The sequence below is a fragment of the Rhineura floridana genome, chromosome 1 (genome assembly GCF_030035675.1).
Source record: "Rhineura floridana isolate rRhiFlo1 chromosome 1, rRhiFlo1.hap2, whole genome shotgun sequence".
In the NCBI taxonomy this organism is placed as follows: Eukaryota; Metazoa; Chordata; class Lepidosauria; order Squamata; family Rhineuridae; genus Rhineura; species Rhineura floridana.
The window spans coordinates 296,058,344-296,086,052 of NC_084480.1; the positions used below are offsets into that span (position 1 = coordinate 296,058,344).

General features: G+C 42.3%; 1 protein-coding gene across 3 annotated transcripts in view; it reads right to left on the reverse strand.

Annotated features, from left to right (window-relative positions):
- The window catches only part of CSMD3 (CUB and Sushi multiple domains 3), a 1,044,618-nt gene that overhangs the window by 584,668 nt on the left and 432,241 nt on the right, over positions 1 to 27,709 (reverse strand). The gene's annotated exons all lie outside the window — the stretch shown is intronic.

Sequence of the window (27,709 nt, forward strand, 5' to 3'; positions counted from 1 at the left end):
TAATAATAATAACTGAGCTATTTTCTGAATGTTTAGCTCAGAAATAGCTTGGTTGACTGAAAATACAGTGTGGTTAACTGAAGCCCTGGAAAGAGATTGACCTGCCATCACTAAGGGCAACCAGTGGTGATCTCGGGTATGTCACAATCTCTTAGTTTAACCTACTGCATATATTTTTCTGTAGGTTCGTAGCTTGGGGGTTCTCCTAGGACCATCCCTGTCACTTGAGGCTCAGATAGCCTCGGTGGCACGGAGTGCCTTCTACCAACTTCAGTTGGTGGCCCAGCTATGCCCCTATCTGGACAAGGATAACCTGGCTTCAGTTGTCCATGCTCTGGTAACCTCCAGGTTAGATTACTACAATCCACTCTACGTGTGGCTGCCTTTCAAGTTGGTTCGGAAACTGCAGCTTGTGCAAAATGCAGTGGCCAGATAGGTAACAGGGACCAGATGGTTCGAACATATAAAACCGATTCTGGCCCTCTTGCATTGGCTGCCTGTATGTTCCCGAGCTCGATTCAAGGTGCTGGCTTTAAACTATAAAGCCTTTCACGGCTTAGGACCACAATACCTGATGGAACGCCTCTCCCAACACGAACCCACCCGTACACTAGACTCAACATCCAAGGCCCTCCTCTCGGTGCCTACTCCGAGGGAAGCTGGGAGGGTGGCAACAAGGGAGAGGGCCTTCTCAGTGGTGGCCCCCAAATTAGGGAATGAACTGTTTGACAAGGTGCACCTGGCGCCAACACTGTTATCTTCTCGGCACCAGGTCAAAGCTTTCCTCTTCTCCCAGGCATTTTAGCATGTGTTTTTAAATTGCTTTTAAAAAAATGTGTTTTTAAATTTGTATATTTGTTTTTAATGTTTTTAATTGTTGTAAACCACACAGAGAGCTTTGGCTATGAGGCAGTATAAAATGCAATAAATAAATAAATAAATATGTTTGTATTTGAAATCCCAGGAAAAAGAGCAGTATACCAATGACAATAAGCAAATTAAGAAATATTCAAATTACAAAATAACTGTAAAGCACTCCTATGTGATAACATAAAAAGTCTCTCTTTTTTACATTCTAGAGTTTCTAGGGCAATTGTTTTTAACTGAGCTTCCATTATATTTTATTTTATTTTTAATGTTTGGGGATAAAAGTTAAATTAACTGTAAATTCAGTTTGGTACTTAACTATACACACCATGCACATCATTATACATATCAGAATGTAATATTAAGAGATGATTGATATTCATAACGATTTCTCAGATACAGGCTGTTAGTGTGAACACAGTAAAAGAAAGATATTACAATGTAATTCTGCAGAGCAATTTCCTGCCACATCTAATGTGCAAGTCCCATTTCTAAATAATGTGCAATTCTATGCTGAGATAAATTAGCACAACTATTTCAAAATGACTTCCTGGAATGAAAACACGGTTTGGTTCAGCTTCCCTATATTTCTGTTTTGATGACACACAAAACAGCAAAGATATAAGTAACAATCTAAAGTTACTGAATAGCAGCTTTTTTAAAAAAAATCAACTAAATAAAAGAGTGAAGAAACTTGTCTTCACATTTCTATGAATCCTTCTTAAATTGAGTATGGGCTATATATTTACAAAAAAATAAAAATCAGATTTGATAAATGTTTGTATGCCCAGTATCCTCACATATTCTAAAGATTCAAGCTAGTGGGCAGGCAGTGCAATTATTTCAGCAGCAGGGTAATATATTAGCAATACCCTGTCCCAGACCAGTCTTGCTGCCACATTTTGCACCAGCTGCAGCTTCCGGACCAACATCAAGGACAGCCCCTAGGGTTGCCAGGTCTCCGGTTTTCTGCCGGAGTCTCAGGCAAAAGTGGGCCGTCTCCGGCTTCCGGCCATATTTGGTATGAAGAGGCTGATCTCCGGCTTTTGGACGTCCTCCTCAGGCATGCATGTGTGATTGACACGCATGGCTGCTGGGTGGGAGGAGCGGCCGCGATGGGCGTTTCTGGCTGCGGTTTGCATCGCGGCCGATAGAGCAGTTTGGAATCTCGTTTGGAAGCAGAAGGCTGCTGTGTGGCAGGAGCTGGAGCAGGTTGGACTGCGGCTGATTGCAGAGAGAGAGAGAGAGAGAGAGAGGGGCCTGAGAGGCCAGAGAGAGAGGCCTGAGAGGCCAGAGAGAGAGAGAGAGAGGCCTGAGAGGCCAGAGAGAGAGAGAGAGAGAGGCCTGAGAGAGGGGGGGCTGAGAGAGAGAGAGAGAGAGAGAGAGAGAGAGGCCTGAGAGAAGAGAGGCCTGAGAGAGAGAGAGGCCTGAGAGGCCAGAGAGAGGCCTGAGAGAGAGAGAGAGGCCTGAGAGATGGGGCTCAGCAGTCTCTGGCCATCACCACACCTTGGGGGAGGAAATTCCATCACACACACACACACTCTCACACCCTGGGTGTGAAAATCCTTTTCTGATTGTGGAAAGCTGGTGGTTCCATGTCTGCCACTGCTCCTTGGATTGTTGAAAACCAAATGTTTAAATAAGCAAAATATATAGCAGGATGAGGTTGCCATGTGATTTTTCCAGCTGGGTTTGTGTGTGTATGGAACTTCAGCAGGTGAACAGGCCTGTCCCCTCATCTCTGTGACAATGAAAGTTCTACGTCTTGAATTTCTGGCTGCCACCCAAAGAAAGCTGGCAGCCCCGGGAACAGGTGGGTGCAGAGTGGGTCTTAAAATAAAGAAAGAATCTTGCAGATGGAAGGCAGGGAAAACCAGGCCGGGTTCTCCAGGAACAATGTCTGTTACCTAATCCCTGTCCCTGATAAATCACAGTTTCCATTTTAAGCATCACTTGTGTTGGAATTGTGGAAATGCAACTCGATTTGGGTGTTTCCACGTCTGGAGGGAGACAGAGAGGAGACCTCCAGGTTGCTAGGCTGTGCCTTTCCTTTGGTCATATGCTCATCTTCCTTCCTGAAAACTGATACCTCTTAGGAATGCTGACCACACCTTCCAACTCTCTCCTTCCTGCTTCTTCGCTGTCTCTTGAAGAGAAGAGATGTCTTTGCTTTGTCTCTCTCACCTGCAGCATGAGGGCAAAGACCATGTCAGGTCCATGAACCTCCAATGCAGGTAGTTTACTAGAACTAGAATCCCTTTCCTATCTATTGTGTATTTTCTTCAGAGAAGCAAGCTGTTCCTTATTTTACTAAGTCTGAATCCTCAGTTATTGCTGCAGCGTAAAAGTCTGCTACTTCACAGGGAAAGTCTCTCTCTCTCTCTCACACACACACACACACACACATCAGCGCTGGGTCTGCTCTTGATCCCAAACCTAACTCTGATAACAAGTTTCTAGTCTTTTTTCAGCATTGAGTTGCCTCCACTCAAGACTCTGGAAGTTAAACCTCTCAGTGAGCGTGCAAAGCCCCCCGCAGCAGAGTAGGAAGCCTCTTTTGTCTGTCAAGAGCCGTTGACCACCAGCAGCCAAATCAACCTGAGGCCCCAGCTGGCTTTGTCTGTGGGTCAGTGGCCTGAGGAGATGCCTTGGGTCAGCTGCCAGCCTGTCCAATGTGCACTTTCAAAATTCTCCTCAAGCAGAGACTGCCCAGTGCTGAACACCCTCCCGCCTGAGAAGAGCCTGTGGAGCAGGTGATATTGGGGGACCTGCAGGCCAGAGCGCGCCCCCCCCTTTTAAATCAAGGGAAGATGGCTGTAACTCAGTGGTAGAGAACATGGACAGTCGCTGTAGACAGTGCTGATGCTGAACCAGATGGACCAATGTCCTAACTCAGTATAAAGCAGCTCCCTGTTGAAATCACCCTTCATTCAGAACCATAAGGACTAGAATCTTACTTTATTTTTAGGGACACTGTTGCGCATGCAGAAGGGCCCAGGTTCAGTCCTCAGCGGCATCTCCAGGTAAGGCTGAGAGACACCCCTGCCTGAAGCCCTGAGAGCCGCTGCCAGTGCAGACAGCACTGGGCTAGAGAGCACCCATGGGTCTGCATCCAACATTCCTGGGTAAATGAAGCGGATCCTCGCATCTGGTCCAATCCTGCCTCAGGCCAGGGCTCGGAGTCTTAGTTTGCCTTGGCCACCCTGCTTCATCCGCCCGTGCTGGGAGCTGCACAGCAGGAGTTGGGCCCATCTGTTCTCCTGGTACCTTTCAGTAGTTTTCAGGTTCCCTTAAGGACATAAAAACATCTAGTTCCTCACCCCAACCGTAATAGGAAGCCTGCAAGCAGGACCCTTCTGGGAGGAAGGGAGGGATATCAGTTTAATAGATAAATAAAATAAATAAGCGCAACTGGCCTTCAGAGGCATATTGCCTCCAAATGTTAATGCAGCTTCAAATAGCATTTGCCTTTTTTGCAGCCACATCACACTGTTGGCTCATATTCAGTTTGTGATCAACAACAATCCCAAGATCCTTCTTGCATGTAGTATTGCTGAGCCAAGTATCCCCCATCTTAATAACTGCATTTGGTTTCTTTTTCCTAGGTGTAGAACTTTACACTTATCCCTGTTAAATTCCATTCTGCTGTTTTTAGCCCAATGCTCCAGCCTATTAAGATCCCTTTGAATTTTGTTTCTGTCTTCCAGGGAATTAGGTATTCCTCCCAATTTTGCATCATCTACAAGTTTGATAAGCATTCCCTGCCCCTCCTCATCCAAGTCATTAATAAAAATGTTGAAGAGCACTGGGTCCAAGACCAAGACCAAGCCCTATAGTAGCCCGCTAGTTACCCCCCCCAGGTTGAGAAGAAACCATTGATTAGCACTCTGAATATGATTGTGTAGCCAACTGTGGATCCACCCAATAGCTGTTCCATCCAGTCCACATTCAGCTAGCTTGCTAATCAGAATATCACGTGGCATTTTGTCAAAAGCTTTGCTAAAGTTGAAATATATTGTGTCCACAGCATTCCCACAGTCTATCAGGGAGGTTTGTTGTTGTTGTTATGTGCCTTCAAGTCGATTATAACTTATAGCGACCCTATGAATCAGTGACCTCCAAGAGCATCTGTCATGAACCACCCTGTTCACATCTTGTAAATTCAGGTGTGTGGCTTCCTGTATGGAATCAATCCATCTCTTGTTTGGCCTTCCTCTTTTTCTATTCCCTTCTGTTTTTCGCAGCATTATTGTCTTTTCTAGTGAATCATGTCTTCTCATGATGTGTCCAAAGTATGATAACCTCAGTTTCATCGTTTTAGCTTCTAGTGATAATTCTGGTTTAATTTGTTCTGACACCCAATTATTTGTCTGTTTTGCCTAGAATGCCCTCCCTTGTCCTTAACATGGCTGCAACCATATCTACTCAGAAGTAAGTCCTTAATAAGCATGCTTACAGTTGCTGCCTTCAGGGGCATCTATCTGTGCTCCCATCTAACGTGTCTGCAACACTAAGCTCCTTTCTTCCAATAATGGCCTGGCCTGAGGGCACGTAAACCCTTCTTGCCAGAAGCAAGTAAGCTAGATTAAATGTTCCCTAAAGGCGTTGAACTGTGACCTGGCAGACCAGGGTTTGAATCCCCACACAGCCATGAAGCTCCCTGGGTGACCTTGGGGCAGTCACTGCCTCTCAGACTCAGAGGAAGGCAATAGTAAACCACCTCTGTCTGAGTACTGCTTACCATGAAGACCCTATCTGGGATCAACTTGAAGGCAGTCCATTTCCATTTTGCGTCACCCTAGCTTGTGAGAAAGAATGACCTTGTCACTTCAGATGGACCTAGGAACACCCTATTTTAGGTAAGATTTCTATTTTAATCTCCAGAGAATTTTTTTTGAATGGTATGCTCCAAGCAACTGTGGTTGATACAATGTATCATGTTTAATGATATCACTAGGGCCCGCCCCCTGATGTCACTAGGGCCCGCCCCCTGATGTCACTAGGGCCCACCCCATTTTTTCAGGTTTTGGATGGTTCCGACTTGGCAACCCTAACAGCCCCACATAGAGCACATTAAAGTAATCCAGCCTGGAGGTTACCAGTCCATAAAGTACAGTGGTCCGGCTAACCTGGTACAGAAACAGCTGCAGCTGTCTTAGCAGCCGAATGTCATGGCCCCGTCAGAGGACTCCTCAGATGAGGATGACTCGGGAGTAACAGCAGCAGACCCAGGAGCAGCAGGAGACACGGAGGAGCCTCCTGAGAATCCAGAATCCATTTTTGACAACTTTTCTGGAGTCATGTACCAACGGTACATCATTTTATAAAAACTTTCTTTAAGATTATAGCATAGTGTAAATTTCAAACCTTTTTTCCACATATTTTCCCATTGATCCATTTGTATATTATAACCAAAATTTTTTGCCCACTTTACCATACACTCTTTTACTTGTTCTTCCTCCATATCCATTTTCAATAAGAGTTTATACATTTTCGCAATTATATTTTCATCATTTGTACACAGTCCTATTTCAAAATCAGATTTACTTATTTCAAACCCATACATTTTCTTGTCCATTTTATATCTTTCTAACAATTGTAAATAGGCAAACCATTGAAAACTATATCCTTCCTTTGTCAGTTGTTCTCTCTCTTTCATTGTATATTCTCCATGTACATTTTCTAATAGTTCTTGATAAGTTAACCATTTCTCTTTTCCAGCCATTTCTCTTCTATAAAACGCTTCTTGACTTGAGACACATAATGGTATTTTCGAATAAAACCTTGGTTTATATCTATTCCATATTTTCAACAGAGGACGTCTTATAAAATGATTGTTAAAGTCTACATTTACTTTTACTTTGTCATACCATAGATATCCATGCCATCCCCACTTCAAATTATGGCCCTCCAAATCCAATAGTCTTTTATTCCTCAATAAGATCCATTCCTTTATCCAGACTAGACAGCAGGCAGCAAAATAAAGTCTCAGATTTGGTAATCCCAGTCCTCCTCTTTCTTTGGCATCTTGTAGTAATTTAAATTTGACTCTTGGTTTTTTTCCTTGCCATACAAATTTAGAGATATCTTTTTGCCATTGTTTAAAAGGTAAATCAGAGGATATTACAGGTATTGTTTGAAACAAAAACATCATTCTCGGTAATACATTCATTTTTATCACAGATATTCTACCCATTAATGACAGTTGTAGTTTATCCCATCTTAGCAAGTCTTTCTTAATCTCTGTCCATAATTTTTCATAATTATTATGAAACAACTTTGAGTTTTTATTTGTCATAATGATACCTAAATATTTCAACTTTTTCTCTATTGTAAAATCTGTCTTGTCCATTAACTCTTTCTGTTCCCTTAAAGTTAAATTTTTCACCAACATCTTTGTTTTTTGATTGTTGATCTTAAATCCTGCTAACGGTCCAAATTCTTTTAATTTGTCCATCAATACATTAATTCCTTCCAAAGGATTTTCTAGTACAATTATCAAATCATCAGCAAATGCTCTCAATTTATATTCTTCTTTTTTTATCTTTAATCCCGAAATTCTTTTATCTTGCCTTATATCTCTAAGCAGCACTTCTAAGACCAGAATAAATAAAAGAGGAGATAAAGGACATCCCTGTCTTGTACCCTTTTGTATTTCACATGAATCCGTTAAATCTCCGTTAACAATTATCTGAGCCTTCTGAGATGTATAAATCGATCTAATCCATTTTATAAAATTGTCTCCAAAATCCATTTGCTCCAAAACCTGAAACATAAATTTCCAATTCAAATTATCAAATGCTTTTTCAGCATCTAAAAAAATCAAAGCTGCTTGTTTATCATTTCGTTGTTCTAAATATTCCAAGACATTCAAGACATTCCTGACGTTGTCATGTAATTGTCTTTTAGGTAAAAACCCTGATTGATCTTCCTGAATAAATTGTTGCAATATTATTTTCAATCTTTCTGCCAAGATCATTGTAAAAATTTTATAGTCATTATTCAATAGAGATATTGGTCGATAATTTTTTGTTTTAGTTAAATCTTGCTCCTCTTTAGGTATTAATGTTATATTAGCATTTTTCCAACTATCCGGTATCTTTCCCTCTTGCAGAATAAGATTCATTGTAGACTGTAAAGGTAGTAAGAGTTCTTCCTCCAAACATTTATAATACATTGCAGATAACCCATCTGGTCCTGGTGCCTTTCCTAATTTAATTTTATTTATAGCTTCAGATATCTCTCTTAACGTAATAGGGCCATTAATAGCTTGTCTCTGAAAGTCTGTAATTTTAGGCAAATTCTGTTTAGATATATACTCTTCCATTTTTTCAGATGGAATTTCCTGACATTTGTACAATGTTGAATAATATTGATGAAAAATCTTTTTAATTTTTACATTATCTGTCAACGTCTCATCTCCTTCTTGTATCTTTAAAATGATATTTTTTGACGTTCTTTTCTTAATTTATATGCTAACCATTTCCCAGGTTTATTTGCAAATTCAAAAGTCCTTTGTTTAGCAAAATTTAGTTTTCTTTCAATTTCTCTAACTGTCAGCATTGATACTTGCTTCTGTAACATTTTGATTTGATTTACAATAGAAACTTTAGTTGGATTCTTTTTCAATTCTTCCTCTTTTTGTTTTATTTCTTCCAAAATTAATTGCATTTTCTGTTGTTTCTTTTTTTTTAATTCAGAGTTACATTTAATAAGATATCCCCTCATAAATGCCTTACTTGTATCCCAAACGATATTTTCACTTGTTCCTTTATGTAAATTATGTTCAAAAAACTCTTTTAATTTCTTCTTACATTCTTGTACTACTTTGTCATTCTGTAATAAAGATTCATTTAGTCTCCATCTAAATCCAAGATTTTTCTTTTTTAAAGTTAATATCACAGGGTTATGATCCGAAAAAGTTTTTGGTAATATATCCATTTTAAAAGTGTCCTTCGCTAAAATTTTAGACATCCAGATCATATCAATCCTCGAGAATGTTTTGTGTCTTCTGAAAAATAAGTAAATTCCTTTGCATTATCATTTATATATCTCCAGGTATCCACCAATTCTAAATGTTCTATCAGCTCAAAGCAAATCTTCGGTAATTTACCCTGTGTCTCTTTGATATTTTTTTCAGAAAGCCTATCAATTTTTGGTGAGATTACCCCATTCCAATCACCCATAACGCACCAATGGTCATATGAAAACTCTGACAATTTTTCCATAAGTCCTGTGTAAAACCTTGTTTTATCTTCATTGGGGGCATAGATACCCACTATCAAAATGTTTGTACCCTGTAGAGTAATTTCAACCCCCACAAATCTACCACTATCATCCAGTAATACCAATTTAGGAAGCAATTGTGGGTTAATGTAGAGAACAACTCCATTTTTTTTTTTTGGTCCAGCCGAAATAAATTCTTCACCCAAATTTTTACAAATCAAATATTTGGAATCTTTCTTCTTAATATGAGTTTCTTGTAAACAAATTATATCCAATTTTAATTTTTTCAAATAGTGAAACACTTTCTTTCTCTTCTGTGCCGTATTAGCTCCATTTATATTCCAAGTTAGATATTTGTAATCCATCTTTAAGCATGTATTTTAAAATGTGCCTGATGCTCCTTTTAGTCCATCATCTTCCTTTCCTTCCTCTGCATATCTTTGTTGACTTTGTTCCCCAGGAATTATATCCATATCTTTGAGTTTATCTTCATCCATATCTTTTGAAGCTTTTCTCAAGAAGTTCCTTGCTTTTTGAACAGTATTCAATCTATATTTCTGTTGTCTGAATGTAAAGATCACTCCTTCTGGAACATCCCATCTAAATTGAATTTTGCGTTGCTTAAGTTTCTCTGTAAGGAAAGCATATTCTTTTCTCTTACGTAAAAGTCTAATAGGAATTTCTTTCATCACCAGTATTTCCTTACCATCAATTTTAAAGGTATTTTTAAAGTGTTGCTGTAATACCATATCTCTGGTCGTCTTCTTTATAAAATGAACAAGCACATCTCTTGGAATTTTATTCATTGTTGCATATCTGGAATTAATTCTATACACTTTGTCTATTTCAAATTCCATCCGATCTTCATTCAAATCCAGAAATTTTACTAGAGCATTAACAATTTTATCTCTGATGTCTTCACCTGTTTCCTCAGGAATTGCACGGAATCTCAAACAATGTTCTTTATTTCTCATGTCAATCACAGCCATATAGTCCAAGTTTTTTTCTAATTCCAGATTTAATATATCTGTTCTATTCTCCAAGATTTGTACCTTTTCTTTAGTGTTTTTTGCATCCTCCTTTATTTGCCCAATTGTCCCTTTAATCTCATCCACTTGTGTTTTAATATAGTCTTTTATATCTGTCAATTCAGTTTTCATTTCCTGTTTTATATCATTAATCCCTTCCATTATTTTTTGAAACATATCTGGGGGTATAACCCCTTCCTGTGGATCAGTAGAACTTCTTCTTCGCTCCTGGGTCTTAGTTGCTTTTTTAGTTGTCATTTTCAAGAAAAGCCTTTAATTTCTGATATTAATCACTGTTCCAAAACCTAGAGGCAGTCTATTTCTTTTTTTTTTCCTCCACCAACAAAAGAGTTAATATTCCAGGCCTGTTATTGAAGTCCAGCCAGCACAGCACAGTTCTTATCTACATCCAAGAATGCAAAACAATTCTGGTTCCCAACACCAAACAATTAGTAACATATACGAGCAGCAGATTCGTCCAAAAAGAAATAGTCCAAAGAGAAAAATAGTCCAAAATATAATAATTACCTCTCATCCGTTTTTAAACTTTAAAACTCCAAATTCAGGCCAGCTTTTTGTCGTAAAAAAAGTATATAAGTTGTTTACATTTTCTTTCTTCCTTAATTATATTTAAATGAGAAAAAGTATGACTCACCCAGGTTTCTCAGTTGCTGATTCGTAAACAAATCCCTTTTATTGTAGTAATTTAAGCCAAATGATAAGATTTAGACAGAAGTAGGCTCGCTGGTTAAGAACGTTTTTTTAAGAAGAAAAAAAGAACGCTTCGCTTTTTTCCAGTACAGCTTGCGTGGAAATCCTGACTCCGTCTTCAGCCGATCGGCATGCCTTCTTATCTCAGGGATTTCCTGATCAATTCCAGCCGCCGACAGCTCAACGAAGTCTTGTGGAAAATCTGATCGGTTCTCCTATACCTTGGAGAACATTTAAGCCAGTCCAAGATTCCTCTTGGCTGGCTTTTAACCTGAAAAAAGCTTCCTCTGAGGCAGAGCTCCCTCAGAGACAACCACCAGCCAGCACTCCTTCCGGGAAGTCCAGAGAATTTTTTTTGAATGGTATGCTCCAAGCAACTGTGGTTGATACAATGTATCATGTTTAATGATATCACTAGGGCCCGCCCCTGATGTCACTAGGGCCCGCCCCCTGATGTCACTAGGGCCCGCCCCCATTTTTTCAGGTTTTGGATGGTTCCGACTTGGCAACCCTAACAGCCCCACATAGAGCACATTAAAGTAATCCAGCCTGGAGGTTACCAGTCCATAAAGTACAGTGGTCCGGCTAACCTGGTACAGAAACAGCTGCAGCTGTCTTAGCAGCCGAATGTCATGGCCCCGTCAGAGGACTCCTCAGATGAGGATGACTCGGGAGTAACAGCAGCAGACCCAGGAGCAGCAGGAGACACGGAGGAGCCTCCTGAGAATCCAGCTCCTTCTGCCCCTCAGCTGCAGAGCACCCCAGGGACAGCAGAGGCCCTGCAGCCAGACACAGACAGTGAACAGAATACTCCCCCCTCACCTGCAGAACGTAGACAGCAGAAGGTCAGGCAGAAGAGAGGCAGGCCTGTCTCCTTAAGGCCCAAACGCTGAGGGCTCACACCTGCTGTCCATCCTGCTCTTTATAAGGCACACCTTGGCTGCAGCTTGTTGCTGACTGCAACGTCAGGCGTGGCTTTGTGTAGACCTAGTTTCCCTGCAGCATCTCTTTGACTGACCTCCTTGGCAATTGATCCCGGACCTCCACTGACCTCGCTTCTGGACTTCTGACTCGGCAAGTACGCTTCGGATAGGCCTGGCAGATTTACAACCCGACTGCTGGCTAAGGACTTTCCTTCCCTGCCAAAGACCCAGGAATTTCCAGCCCCCCCTGACACTGCTGATGCAGTGTAGAGCTGACACCGAAGCTGGTAAAAGGCACTCCTAGCCACTGTGGTCACCTGGGCCTCTATCGACAAAGATGGATCCAAAAGCACACCCAGACTATGAACCTGCTCTTTCAGAGGGAGTATGACCTCATTCAAAGCAGGCAATTGACCAAATACCCAAACTCGGGAACCATCAACCCATTATGCCTCTGTGTTGCTAGGATTCAGACTCAGTTTATTGGCCTTTATCCAGCCCACCACCAAGTCCAGGTACCAGACCAGGGCTTGTATGGCCTCTCCAGATTCAGATGTTACAGAGAAACAGAGCTGGGTATCATCATCTTATTGCTGACATTTCATCCCAAATCTCCTGATGACCGCTCCCAAGAGCTTCTTATAGATATTAAAAAGCATTAGGGACAAGATTGTACACTGTGGCACCCCATAGCATAACTGCTGGGGGGGGGAGGATTTAGGATCAGAACCATTGTAAAACAGTGCCTCTGATACCCATTTCACCACGTCGGCTCAGAAGGATACCATAGTCAATGGTGTCAAAAGCCGCAGAGAGATCAAGTAAGAATAACAGGGTTGCACTTCTCCTGTCCTCCCAATAAAGGTCATCCATCAGGGTGACCAAGGGCAATTCAGTCCCATAACCAGGCCTGAACCAGATTGTAATGGGTCAAGATAATCTGTTTCATACAAGAGTACTGCCAATTGTTGTGCTACAACCCTCTCAATCACCTTCCCCAAATGGGCTTTTTCAGGAGCACTCAGAGCACTGCCTCTTTCAGGGCAGCTGGGACCATTCCCTCCTGCAGAGATGTTTTGACAACACCCTGGATCCAGTCATATCCCCTTGGCAAGCTTTAATAAGCCAAGAAGGGCAAGGATCGAGAGAACATGTTGCTAGCACGATCATCAGGCCACATCATCAGGCCGCATCAAATGAAATGATCCAAAAAAGTTGCAGCAGACGTTGCACTGGACACCTCACTGGGGACTACAGTAGATGTGGATGGGGCATCAAGATTGCTACAGAGGCAAGCAACTTTACCCCCAAACTGCCTTGCAAACAATTCACAAAGGGTCATTACAAAGGGTCTAAAACAGTGGTTCTTAACCTTTTCCACTGTCAGCACCCCTTGGATTTCCAAAATAGGCTCTTGCACCCCTTGAAAAAATACCGTTAATTCTTTATTTTATTTTATTTTTATTTTTATGTGTGTTTTAGCCTAACTTAGCTAAGATAAATGACAGTTTTCCAAAATCTTTGGTTGGGCCTCGAACCCCTAGAAAAAGTGTCTTGCGCCCCGAGGGGTTCATGCACCCCAGGTTAAGAACCACTGGTCTATAACTAAATTTCCTGGAGTTGATGTCAACAGACCCCTGACAATACGGAAAAGCTCCACTGGACAGCTACTTGAGGATGTGATGATGGCAGAGAAGTGGGCCTTCTTCGCTGCCCTCACTGCCACACAGCAGGCATGGTTATGATGTTTTATGTGTGTCCAATCAGCCTCACAGCAGGTCTTTCGCCATTTGTGTTCTAGCTGTCGTTCAGCCTGTTTCATTGCCCTTAGCTCACTGGTGTACCAAGGTGCAAATGGGCTCCACAATGCCAGAGAGGTTGCTCAGGGGCAACTGTGTTAAGAGCCCAACACATCTCATTGTTCCACAGTGTGATAAGGGCTTCAATAGGGTCACTTTTCTATCTATTGGAAACTCCCCCAGGGCATTCAGGAATTCAGTGGATTAAGAGGGCGGACCTCTTAATCTGTCCACCACCCCTACAGGGGAGGATTTGAGCCATAAGTCTAAACTTCACCAGGAATTGGTCTGACCATGACAATGTGGTGACGAAGTCAAGGATGTGCCCTGCCCTATGTGTCGGACTGATGACAACTTGAGACAACCCTATGGTTGTCATAGAGGTCATGAAGTCCTGAGCCGAAACACCAGAGGTAGCCTCAGAATGGGCATTGAATCACCCAGGACTATTGTTCTGGGCTCCTCCAATACCACAGCCAAGATGGTCTCCACTAGCTCCATCAGAGAAGCTACTGCACAGCAGGGTGGATGGTACACCAGCAGCAACCATATTTTATTGTCTCCTTGGCCTAACACCAAGTGCAAGCTGTGATGCGTCCTTCCCTGGCTCTCCCTGTCAGGTTCCTACCTGCTCGTGGTTACCGCCTGTCTCTAGGCACCACCAGGGACTCCACCAGTCCGGACCGCTCTCTCTTATGATTTCTCTCCCCGCTCTAGCACAGATCTCAACAGATCCCCCTGCTAGGCAACCACCAGTAACGTCCCAATACTAGTATTCCCAGAGACTCTGAATACTGGTATTGTTATTCTCTTCACCGCTGCCACCATTTGTTACAGTTCCCCTTCAGCCTTGGTCATTACCTTACCCTCCCTTCTGGTCTGTGAAACCCCAGCCAAGGATCAGGCCTTTGGTAAACCAAATTAAGTATTTATTACAGATAACAAAGCTAACAAGATTAACAAGATTTCTTCTTAAGGCACATAAGCATATGGTTTTACTCAGTACTAATCCGAACTCCACATCCCTCCTTCTCCACTCTCTCCTGGCAAACAACTCTCTCAAACCCCACCAAGCAATCCACTCTTTCTCTTCTCCCCCCAGATTCCACAATTCACCACCTCACATTCACCCAGATTTACCTGTCATCCTTTCATTTATACTGTCAGCCATTTTAAACATTCAGCCAATCATCAAGCATTCTATTGCCCATTCACTCCCCCTCCTCTTTCACTACTTACCATGTATACTCTAAACAACCAGCACTTACCATATATACACTAATATATAGGAACATCACACAGGCCCTCACAGCCAGCTCCAACACAGAGTGGTTTTCCGGTGCCATAAATGGAAGTTCTGTAGACTGCTGCAACCCCTCTTCCCATCTCTGCAGCCTGTACTGGTGTTGCACCGAGTATCCAGATGGGCAAAGCTAAGTCAGATCAACTTCCCCCAGCTCACCCATCCAGGTCTCAGTAATGTACACCAAATCAAATCATGGATGAGCATGGTCATATTGTCTATCAATCTGGTGTTAAACAACAGCACACACAAGCCACTGGGCACAGCAGAGGACCAACCAGGAATCCATCCATGGGAGGAGTGGGAGCAAGGAACAAGGCGCAGATAACCTTGCCCTCATCTTACAAGTAACTCATCACCTCTCCATGGCTATACCTCCCTCTTCCCATGATCACTGCATTTAGGATAGCATCACCCATGTACTTCCTTTCTAAGACTCCTCCTAAACACATAACATAGACACAACAAGAGCCCACCAACAAAACTTACCAGAACCAGCTATCCCAGTACACTAGGAATAACCAGACCCACCCAGTAACTTTCACACAGGGCACAGCTACTCCCCACCCCGTCTCACATCAGGGAGGGCCAGCCTTCTGCCAGTTGCATACTCTCACTCTGAAGGCATCTGATGACTTTCTCCTATCACACATTTCATTGCAGAGGCTTTCACCCTGCACAGGAAACACACATGTGCCTTAGACCCTCCCCACTACCAATCTCCTCTAGATTGGTTTAAAAATAAATAAAAAAATAAAAAATAAAAATAGACTTGACATCTGTCTATCTGTCTGCCTGTCTGTCTAAAGAATTTATAACCACGCCTTCTTCCAAAAGTGGTTTTCAATGTGGTATGCATAAAAATCTAAAATCCATGATACAGTTGAACATGAGATTGTTCATCGCTTCTGTAAGTAATAGGTTCCACTGTCATATTTTTTTTTTTGCCCTCCAATCTCCCTGCTTTGGAGGTCTTGGGACTGTGAGGTAGGGATTAAGTGCAGCTCTCAGGAATTCCTAAGATTGCTGTTCCAATGAGAGTTATTAACACCACCACAACATTACTTAATTTGAGGTCTCTGGGTGACCCCTTTCCCCATCCCAATGCCCCTCTGATCCCATGAGGGGAGGGGTTCAAACTCTATTTGAGAAGAGAAAATTTGCATCCCTGATCCAAAGAAGAGAAGGTAAAGCTCACACACAATTGCCTCCCACAGGGCCATCAGGAAGTTGGTGCAGACCTCCCCCCGCCCGGTGTTATCAGGATGATTGTCTTCATCTTGATGACACTCCTATCCAGTGAGAGGAAGCATTTTTAAAAAATAGCCCTGCTGGATTGGAGACTTTCATTCTGGGAATGTCTGTGATGCACCAAGGAGCTAGCATATATATGCCCACCTCCACCCTTCACTACAGAAGCTATTCAAGAATCTGTGATCCACCCTATTTTATTGGAGTGGAATTATATAATTTCACTCTCTGATAAAACTTCACAGAGCAGAACCACATGGTTCTGCCCATCCCCACTTCTTTGTTTACCCTACCTCTCAATGGTACAAACCATTCAAACCAGGGCAATTCTCTATTCATTCATTCATTAATATGCCTGTGCATATGACTTGTGAACTTAACATATACATATATGTCTATATTCTATATATGTCTGGGCAGAATTAAGCTCCATTGTGTTCAAATGAATAGCCAAAACGTCTTCATTATAATCATGACCCTAGTTCTGACTGCTAATAAAATAAATAAAACAGGCACAAGAAAACACAAATGCAGATGTTGTCAATCAATATTGCATTACTTTCAATAGGTTATACATGCCCCTCCTTTCTATGCATCTGAATAAACATTCCCAGCCATATTCCGCCTGAATTAGTCATGCATATCTACTAAAGTTGGAGAAAAATCTTACTGTGTAATAAAAACACTAGCACAGCGTGGCTAAACACAATGTGTTGCCCTACTGCCTGACCAATGGGGATGCCTTCCCTCACTTCCATTTGTAGTGAAGGCAATGTTAGGATTTTGTTTATCCTCAAACATCTTGGGTTGTATTCAACTAACTTTTACTGTTCCTTTTTCTTTTCTTTTTTTAAACTTTTTTTTACTTTTTACTAAGTTAGTTACGGTCATTCATTTTATTGGGTCTATCCAAAGTAAAAGTCAGTTGAATACAACCCCTTCTCACATAGCAGAAACTGACTGGCTACAGTACACTGATGTTGTCATGCTTACTGTATGATCCCTGAATGGTTGGGATGACACGGTAAAAGATGGCTCCTTTCCATAAAAATAAACTAATAGGACTAGCAGCTGAATCTTATTTCACCACTAGTAATGAGACAGCATCCCTCTGGGGTAGCAGGGTAGTTTAGGAGGTGCAGGGCAGACACCTCAGTCCCACTCACCAACCCCCAGGAACTGCTGTCTAAGGCAGTTGCATCACTCTGCCTAATGGTAGGGCCAGACCTGCATGCAGCAGTAGCTTTAAGTTATCTCAGACTCAAAAGTTGTGACAAAAGAACACCAAGAAGAATTGTCAACACAGCCCTACTCACCACCATTTAAATCTCATATAATTTCACAATTATCAAAGTAATAAATGACAAAATAGAATGAGTAACACCACAAAAAAAGGTTTATTTAGTCTGTTTAGGAGGAGAGAGGTAGGCAGAGAGGAAACCACAGTGGAAAAGGTGAAGAAAAATAAGTGGATCCTGACTTTACAACAAAAATATTTAAAACCCCTACTGCGTCAGGGCATGAATTGGTCAAACAGAGTAATTGTTTTCCCAAGGGGTAAATTAGCTTTCGCATTAAACACCTTCTATTCCCTTGTCCCCATCTGAGGACCTCTAACCAAGCTGCAAATAAGCAGCAGCGCAAACACTACATTTTAGGTGCAGTTTATAGAAGTTATAGCAGCACAGGTGTGGGGAATCTTTGGCCCTCCAAATGTTGTAGAACGAAAACTCCCATCAGCCCTAGCAAGCATGGTCAATAGCCAGGGATGATGGGAGCTGTAGCCCAGCAACATCTGGGGAGCTAAATGTTCCCTACACCTGTACTAGAAAATGTCATTGTTCATTCCAACCAAGTATTTTATTTATCCTTTTAATTTGTATTATTCTGCTTAATTTGCTTTACAAATTTGCTTTATCATCTGGGCCTGTTGATTGGCGGAGGAGATTGGGGCATGTGTAAATCAGGGAGGGAAGAGGAGGGAAGGGTTGGGGGCCAAAGTATAACGAGATTGGGCGCCAGGCGTTGGAAGGGTGCTGGGGGCAGACCATGTCCCAGGAGGTTGTTCCAAGTGGTCCGAAGCCTGGTCGGTCCAGTTGCTCAGGAACCCTTGGAACAGTCTAAGGCCTCCTGTGACAAATTGGCAAAGCACTTTGCTGATAAAATCGAACACCTGAGGAGCTCGATTCCGTGCGCCGTGGATACAGTGAGTGAGCTAGAGTTGACCAGTTGCAAACCGGTCAAATGGGATTGATTTCAGCCTCTTCCTTCTGAGGATGTGGACAAGGTGCTCTCATCTGTAAGGACTACCACTTGTCTAAATGACCCTTGCCCATCGTGGCTCCTTATGAGCTGCAAAGAGAGATTGGGTGAGGGGATCAAGGCAATGGTTAATGCATCCCTCCAACAGGGTGTTATGCCACTAGCCCTCAAGGAGGCTATTATTAAACCCATCTTAAAGAAATCCTTCTTGGATCCCCAGATTCTAACCAACTTTCGCCCAATCTTGAACTTACCATTCTTGGGCAAGGTCATTGAGAGAGTGGTGGCAAATCAGTTGCAGACACACTTGGATGAAACGGATTATCTAGATCCATACCAATCGGGTTTCAGGACTGGACATGGAACTGAAACAGCCTTGGTCGCTATGGTCGATGATATGAGGAGGGCATTGGATAGGGGAGAACTCACCTTCCTTGTCCTCCTGGATCTCTCAGCGGCTTTTGATACCGTAGACCACGGTATCCTGTTAGATCACCTGGAGAGTATGGGATTGGGAGGCACAGTCTTACGGTGGTTCCACTCCTTTGTCTCTGATAGGCGCCAACAGGTAGCATTGGGTGATGAGGTTTCAGACCCTTGGCCTCTCAACTGCGGTGTGCCACAGGGTTCTATCCTCTCACCCATGCTATTTAACATCTATGTAAAGCCGCTGGGAGAGATCATCAGGAGATCTGGGCTGCAGTGTCACCAATATGCGGATGACACTCAGCTCTATCTCTCATTTAAATCTTCACCGGAGAGGGCTGTGGAGACCATGTCCAAGTGCCTGGAATCCGTGAGTGGATGGATGGGCAGGAACAGGTTGAAGTTGAACCCTGATAAGACCGAGGTACTACTTGTGGGAGACAAGGGAGGGTTAGGAGATGTTGACCTGGTGTTTGATGGAGTGAAGTTGCCCCTACAGGACCAGGTCCGCAGCCTCGGGGTAGTTCTTGATTCCAGGCTGTCCATGGAGGCTCAGATTTTGGCTGTGAGCCGGGCAGCTTGGTATCAATTACACCTTATACGTAGGCTGCAACCCTACCTCCCTGTTCAACAGCTCCCACTCGTGGTGCATGCCCTGGACACCTCTCGATTGGACTACTGTAATGCGCTCTACGTGGGGTTACCCTTGAAAATGACCCGGAAATTACAACTTGTACAGAATGCAGCGGCGCGCTTACTTACCAACAGCCACCGCCGAGATCACATTACACCAGTATTATTTGATCTACACTGGCTGCTGGTTATTTTCCGGGCCTGATTCAAGGTGTTGGTATTAACCTTTAAAACCCTATACGGTTTCGGCCCAGCTTACCTGAAAGAGCGCCTCCACCACCACCAATTATGCCGCCCAACTAGATCAGCCACTCAAGGCCTTCTCGCAATCCCGCCAACCAAAACAGCTAGGTTGGTGGGTACTAGGGAGAGAGCCTTTTCTGTGGTGGCCCCCACTCTCTGGAACTCCCTCCCATGTGACCTTCGACATGCCCCTTCCCTAGAGGTATTCCGCAAGGCCCTGAAGACGTGGCTTTTCCAACAGGCCTTTGAGGTCCTTGGGAAGGGTAAATCTTCATGATTTTACCATCTATCATATGCTACTAATATAAGTGCTTTTATATGTATTGATGACTGTCCAGTATTTTTATCTACTGTTATTAACATGACTGCATTTGATATTGTTGTATTGTTGTATTTTATCTCATTTTAATGTACGTCGCCTAGAGTGGCTATTTGCCAGATAGGCGACAAACAAATTAAATATTATTTATTATTTATTTATTATTATAAATAGCCATTCCACTCTGTTTCATAGCAGAAATTTGTTTCTGAACAATCACTACAATGTTGTAATACCTCCCAGTAGACTAAACCTTTTAAAAAAGTAACCTAGGATAGTCTAAAACTGGTTATGCTTTTGATGTCATGTATTTCCTCTGCAAACCCTCCACTGTATATTCAGCCCTCTTGATATCAACTTTCATGATGTTATTTTAACTTTCCTATGATATAAGTTATTATTATTTATTAAATTTATATCCCACCCTTCCTCCCATTACTCCTCTAGATAGCTTTTATGAATTATTTCTATTTTCAAAGTATTGGAATTCATAAGGGTAATGACATAAGAAGACCCTGCTGGATCAGGTCAATAGCCCATCTAGTCCAGCATCCTCACAGTGAGCAATCAGTTGCATCTGGCAAGACCGCAAGCAGAACTTGAGCACAACAGCACTCTCCCCAGTCACTTGTGATCCCCAGCAAAGAACACAGCCATTATGGCTAGTAGTCATTTATAGTCTTATCCTCCATGAATTTGTCTAAGCCTTTTTTAAACCATCCAGATTGGAGGCCATCATTGCCTCCTGAGGAGTGAATTCCAATATATGCTGTGTGAAGTACTTTTTTTGACGGTCCTCAGTCTTCCAACATTCACCTTCATTGGGTATCCACATATTCCAGTGTTATGAGAGCGAGAGAAAAAATTATCTATAATTTTAAGCATATAGACAGAACATATAGATAGAGGTGATCCAGCTGACATAGTGTACTTGGACTTTCAAAAGGTTTTTAACAAGGTACCTCATGAAAGACTCCTGAGTAAGCTTAGCAGTCATGAAATAAGAGGAGAGGTCCTCTTGTGGATCACAAATTGGTTAAGTAGCAAGAAGCAGAGAGTGGGAATAAATTGATAGTTCTTCCAATGGAGGGCTGTAGAAAGTGGACTCCCCTAAGGATTGGTGTTTGGACCTGTGCTTTGTAACTTGTCCATAAATCATCTAGAGGTAGGGGTGAGCAGTGGGGTGGCCAAGTTTGCTGATGATACTAAATTGTTCAGGGTTATTATAACAAAAACAGATTACTGATGAATGGGCCACAGAGATCCTATTGCTATTGAAACTCTTCAATAGAGCCCTCCCCCCTTCCTGGGGCCTAAGAGAGGCTTGTGTTTGTAGCTAGTCTGAGGAAAGGCTGGGAACTTCCGACATGCAGAGAGGCCTGCTCCCTGCACAAAGGCTTCAGGATGCCTCTTATAAGCCTGATGGAAAAGCAAGATCTATTGGATTGCTAAAGCTCTGAACCCCTCCATCTTATATTTAGGTTGTGAATGTGAAATAAACCATATTTCATAAAGACACCATAGATTCTGCTGACCTTCCTTGCAAGGAAACCAAACCTTGGGCAAATTCAGGAACCCCTAGTAGTCTCACATTGCTCAGAGACTGGATGAGTTTTCCCAGAACAAATGTTAAGCTGTTGTCATCCAAGGGTCAGACCATCACCCTAGCTGGTCTCCGGCTACTAATGTATTTCAAGATGTGTTTGTTGTTGGTTGTTTTTAGCAATGTGCTCTTCAAATTATTTTTCAGCATCCCTTACTGTCTGCTTACATTTCATTTACCAAAGGTCATTTGAACTTGTGAATAGGAATGAATGATTTACTTAGAATGGAAGAATATTCTGTTACCAGGAAAGGTGATGTTATTTCCTTTCAGAACTTGGTACATCACATATCCCTGTATATTTTATTCAGGAACATTTACTCTGACCTTTGCAAAAGAAAACTGGCCAAAGATAATCACACACTTCAAAGGCTGAGATACTTAATCACTAATCCCTATATTTGGAAGCATACCTTTGTACCCTGGGAGATGGTTTAAGGAAGTGAATGAGGCCTTAGGATCAAGGACCCAGATGGAGGAAATGCATGGCATGGAAAGTGACTGCAATGCGCATATGCACACTAGAATGCAAGAAGAATTTCACCCAGGTCTTACCCAGACTTGGACCGTAAAACACAGGCAGTGGAACAAGAGTGAGTCACTTTTTAACTACAGCTACAATTAACATTATTAACAATTAATGTGTTCATTTTAAATATATATGAAAATTACCAAAACCCTAATATGCTCTACATGGGGCTGCCTTTGAAGAAAGTTTGGAAACTGCAGCTTGTGCAAAATGCAGCAGCCAGATAGGTAACAGGGACCAGACAGTTCGAACATATAAAACCGATTCTGCCCTGCTTGCATTGGCTGCCTGCATGTTTCCAAGCTCGATTCAAGGTGGTGGTTTTAACCTATAAAGCCTTACACAGCTTAGGACCACAATACCTGATGGAACGCCTCTCCCAACATGAACCTACCCGTATACTATGGTCAAGATCCAAGGCCCTCCTCTGGGTGCCTCCTCCAAGGAAAGCTGGGAGTCTGGTAACAAGGGAGAGGGCCTTCTCAGTGGTGGCCCCCAAATTAAGGAATGATCAGCTTAACGAGGTGCGCCTGGCGCCAACACTGTTATCTTTTTGGCGCCAGGTCAAGACTTTCCTCTTCTCACAGGCATTTTAGCATGTGTTTTTAAATTGATTTTAAAAAAATGTGTTTTTAAATTTGTATATTTGTTTTTAATGTTTTTAATTGTTGTAAACTGCCCAGAGAGCTTCGGCTATGGGGTGGCATACAAATGCAATCAATCAATCAATCAATCAATCAATCAATCAATAAAGTATTTTAGGGATCTTGAATGAACTATGAGATAACTCAGAAAGTTACAAACCAAAGCTGCTGCCTATCATTAGATAGAAATATACTTTATAATTTAGTGTAACTCTAAAAACAAAAGAAGTCCCTACATCAAACAAGTGTGCCCTTAGCTTCAGACCCCACAGATTAAAATTGTTGTTGTTGCTGCTATGTGCCTTCAAGTCGATTACGACTTATGGCGACCCTTTGAATCAGTGGCCTCCAATAGCATCTGTCATGAAGCACCCTGTTCAGATCTTGTAAGTTCAGGTCTGTGGCTTCCTTTATGGAATCAATTCTTATCTTGTTTGGTCTTCCTGTTTTTCTACTCCCTTCTGTTCTTCCCAGCATTATGGTATTTTCCAGTTAATCATGTCTTCTCATGATGTGTCCAAAGTATGATCATGGCAAGTATTGTAATGTTGATAGGTTCCATTTCTTGCTTGACAATTTCTAAGTTTCATCATTTTAGCTTCTAGTGACAGTTCTGGTTTAATTTGTTCTAACACCCAATTATTTGTCTTTTTTGCAGTCCATTGTATCCGCAAAGCTCTTCTCCAACACCACATTTCAAATGAATTGATTTTTCTCTTATCTGCTTTTTTCGCTATCCAATTTTCACATCCATACATAGAAATTGGAAATACAATTGTCTAAATGATCCTGACTTTAGTGTTCAGTGATACATCTTTGCATTTGAGGACCTTTTCTAGTTCTCTCATAGCTGGCCTCCCCAGTCCTAGCCTTCTTCTGATTTCTTGACTATTGTCTCCACTTTGGTAAATGACTGTGCCAAGGTATTGATAATCCTTCACAAGTTCAATGTCCTCATTGACAACTTTAAAGTTACATAAATCTCCTGTTGTCATTACTTTAGTCTTATTGATATTCAGCTGTAGTCCTGCTTTTGTGCTTTCTTCTTTAACTTTCATCAGTATTCGTTTCAGATCATTACTAGTTTCTGCTAGTAGTATGGTATCGTCTGCATATCTGAAATTATTGATATTTCTCCCTCCAGTTTTCACACCCCCTTCATTTTAGTCCAGTCCAGTTCCATATGATATGTTCTGTGCATAGATTAAACAAATAGGGTGATAAAATACACCCCTGTCTCACACCTTTTCTGACTGGGAACCAATCAGTTTCTCCATATTCTGTCCTTACAGTAGCCTCTTGTGCAGAGTATAGGTTGCGCATCAGGACAATCGAATGCTGTGGCACCCCCATTTCTTTTAAATCATTCCATAGTTTTTCATGATCTACACTGTCAAAGGCTTTGCTGTAATGATTTTCTTCTGAGATTCCTTGGTCCGTTCCATTATTCAAAGTATGTTTCCGATATGATTTCTGGTACCTCTTCCCTTTCTAAATCCAGCTTGGATGTCTGGCATTTCTCGCTCCATATATGGTAAGAGCCTTTGTTGTAGAATCTTGAGTATTACTTTACTTGCATGGGATATTAAGGCAATCATTCGATAATTACTGCATTCCCTTGGATCCCCTTTCTTTGGAGTGAGATGTATATGGAACGCTTCCAGTCTGTGGGCCATTGTTTAGTTTTCCATATTTCTTGACAAATGTTTGCCCAAATGTGGACAGATTCCATTTCAGTAGCTTGTAGCAACTCTATTGGTATGCCAATAGATTAAAATTAGCCTCCCACTAATCAGTCACTAAGCAAATTAGCCTCCCACTAATCAATCACTAAGCTTATCATAGAATCATAGAATAGTAGAGTTGGAAGGGCCTATAAGGCCATCAAGTCCAACCCCCTGCTCAATGCAGGAATCCAAATCAAACCATTCCCGACAGATGGCTGTCCAGCTGCCTCTTGAATGCCTCCAGTGTCGGAGAGACCACTACCTCTGTAGGTAATTGGTTCCATTGTCGTATGGCTCTAACAGTTAGGAAGTTTTTCCTGATGTCCAGTTGAAATCTGGCTTCCTGGAACTTGAACCCATTATTCCGTGTCCTGCACTCTGGGATGATCAAGAAGAGATCCCGGCCCTCCTCTATGTGACAACCTTTCATGTACTTGAAGAGTGCTATCATATCTCCCTCAGTCTTCTCTTCTCCAGGCTAAACTGTGGTCGTGTGAAAAAGCGAGTGCCCAGTTCCGGTGTTACCCGGCAGTGAGTGAACCAGAGAACAGAGATAAGTGCAGACTTCTGAAAGTTTTAAGAGTCCTTTACTTGGCATAGACACAAGCCTCAGACACAGACAATCCAGCTTCACTTTCCTCTCCATAGACTTTTCCCCCCCACTGGCTGGTTTCGCTTTCCAGCCTTTATCGAGATGGTTGCCCTTGCCAACGCCAGGTGTTGGCCATGGCAGCCTGGCAAGCCTCTGTAAGCAGATTAACCCGTGCTCTGCTTTGCTCTGCCATAGTCTTGATGGAAAAACCTACAGACAGTACTGCTCAATGGTCAACATAAACATGCCCAGTTCTTTCAGTCTCTCCTCATAGGGCTTTGTTTCTAGTCCCCTGATCATCTTTGTTGCCCTCCTCTAAACCCGTTCCAGTTTGTCTGCATCCTTCTTGAAGTGAGAAGAGTATAGAACTTTGCATTTATCCCTGTTGAATTTCATTCTGTTGTTTTCAGCCCAATGCTCCAGCCTATCAAGGTCCCTTTGAATTTTATTTCTGTCTTCCATGGTATTAGCTATGTCCCCCAACTTTGTATCATCTCCAAATTTGATAAGCATACTTTGCACCTCCTCATCCAAGTCGTTAATAAAACTGTTAAAGAGCACTGGGCCCAGGACCAAGCCTTGTGCTACCCCACTCATTACTTCCACCCAGTTTGAGAAGGAACTATTGATAAACACTCTTTGAGTACGATTCTGGTGCCAACTGTGGATCCATCTAATAGTTGTTCCATCCAGCCCACATTTAGCTAGCTTGCTAATCAGAATATCATGGGACACTTTGTCAAAAGCTTTGCTGAAGTCGAGGTATATTGTGTCTACAGCTTCTGTTGATGAATCTACCAGTTAAACCGATTATTACTTGCAACTCTATTTGTAGACTACAGTCCAACCCAAAAGTGGAAATAATTAAACCCATTGAAATCAGTGGACATAAACTCAAATAATCTAAATAATAGATTACACGCCCTGGTCACCTCTCGATTGGATTACTGTAATGCGCTCTACGTGGGGTTACCCTTGAAAACGGTCCGGAAACTACAACTTATACAAAACGCGGCGGCTCGACTACTTACGAATAGTCGCCGCCGGGATCACATCACACCAGTGTTGTTTGATCTACACTGGCTTCCAGTTGTCTTCCGGGCCCAATTCAAGGTGTTGGTATTAACCTTTAAATCCGTATACGGTCTCGGCCCAGTTTATCTAAAGGGGCGCCTTCAACGCCACCAATTATGCCACCCGACAAGATCAGCCACACAGGGCCTTCTCTCAATCCCGCCGACAAAAACAGCTAGATTGGCGGGAACTAGAGAGAGGGCATTCTCAGTGGCGGCCCCCACCCTCTGGAACTCCCTCCCACAAGATCTACGGCACGCCTCTTCCCTAAATGTATTTCGTAAAGCCTTAAAGACCTGGCTCTTTCAACACGCCTTTGGGATTTCCGGGGAGGGTTAACTTCTATGACTGAAATGCCTCTTACCCTGCACTAGTATTGTTGTTGCTGCTGTATTGTTTATATATTGTATTAATGTATTTTATCCCATTGTGTTTTAACTGTTTACATGTACGTCGCCTAGAGTGGCCATCAGCCAGATAGGCAACACATAAATTAAATTTTATTATTATTATTATTATAGATTAATGTCCATAATGTATTTATTTTGCCTTGAATGAGGAATTCAAATTCTCAAGATATTCATCACTGAAAGAATCCCTCAATTTCCCTGTAGGTTGATATATTATGAGCCCTAACCCTAACCCCTAATGCTCTTATAAGATGATGTGATGGACTATTAGACTATAGTCCATTCACTTATTAGGTCTAGCATGGATGCCTTAATAGCAATCCCTCCTGGAGCTTCTTATATCTTGAACAGTGGATGGAAAATCAGGGCACATGTAGTCGCTCTTCTGTTGCTCTTCCGACAAGACCCGCCTCTGCCCAGCCAGGGCTCCCTGACTGGTTAATGCAAGACGCGCCAGAGGATGGACTTGGGCAGAAAGGACAGGCCACTGGGAGTGGCTGGTGAACCAGCACCAGGACTCGTATTGCTCCTACATGGGCCACTTTGACTTGCTCAACTGCTTTGCCATCGCAGAGAACGAGAGCGGGCCCGCGTCCGCTTCGGACTCATGGGGGCGGATGCTGCGGCCTTGCAGGCCTCCCACTCACAGGCCCGCCAAGGCTTGAGTCCTGTAGCCTCACAGTTGCCAGGCACTCCCACCGCGCCCCCCCCCAGGAGGAAGGAGAGGCAAGAGAAATTGTGGCAAGCTGCACCTGGGGAGCGATAACCTTATACCTGCTTGTCGCCCTTCTCAATGGTTAACAATTTCAATTTTCTGACACTTTCATAGAGTGGGGAGAGCAGCTTATGGGCTTCCCTTGGTGAATGCTGACTTTTATACTGTGTTTATGTATATGTTTATGGATATGGATATTGTTTATGTATTTTGTTTTGTAAATTAATTTGATACTTTTTTATTGTACCTTGTGTATTCTATTGTAAACCACTTTGAGATCTTTTAGATAGTAAGTGGTCGATAAATGGAAATGTATTATTACTATTATTATTATTATTATTATTTTGTACGGATGAAATACTTTCATAAGAATAGCTCTGCTCTGTAAAAAAGAAATGAGAGTATCTACAGCACTTATGTTTTG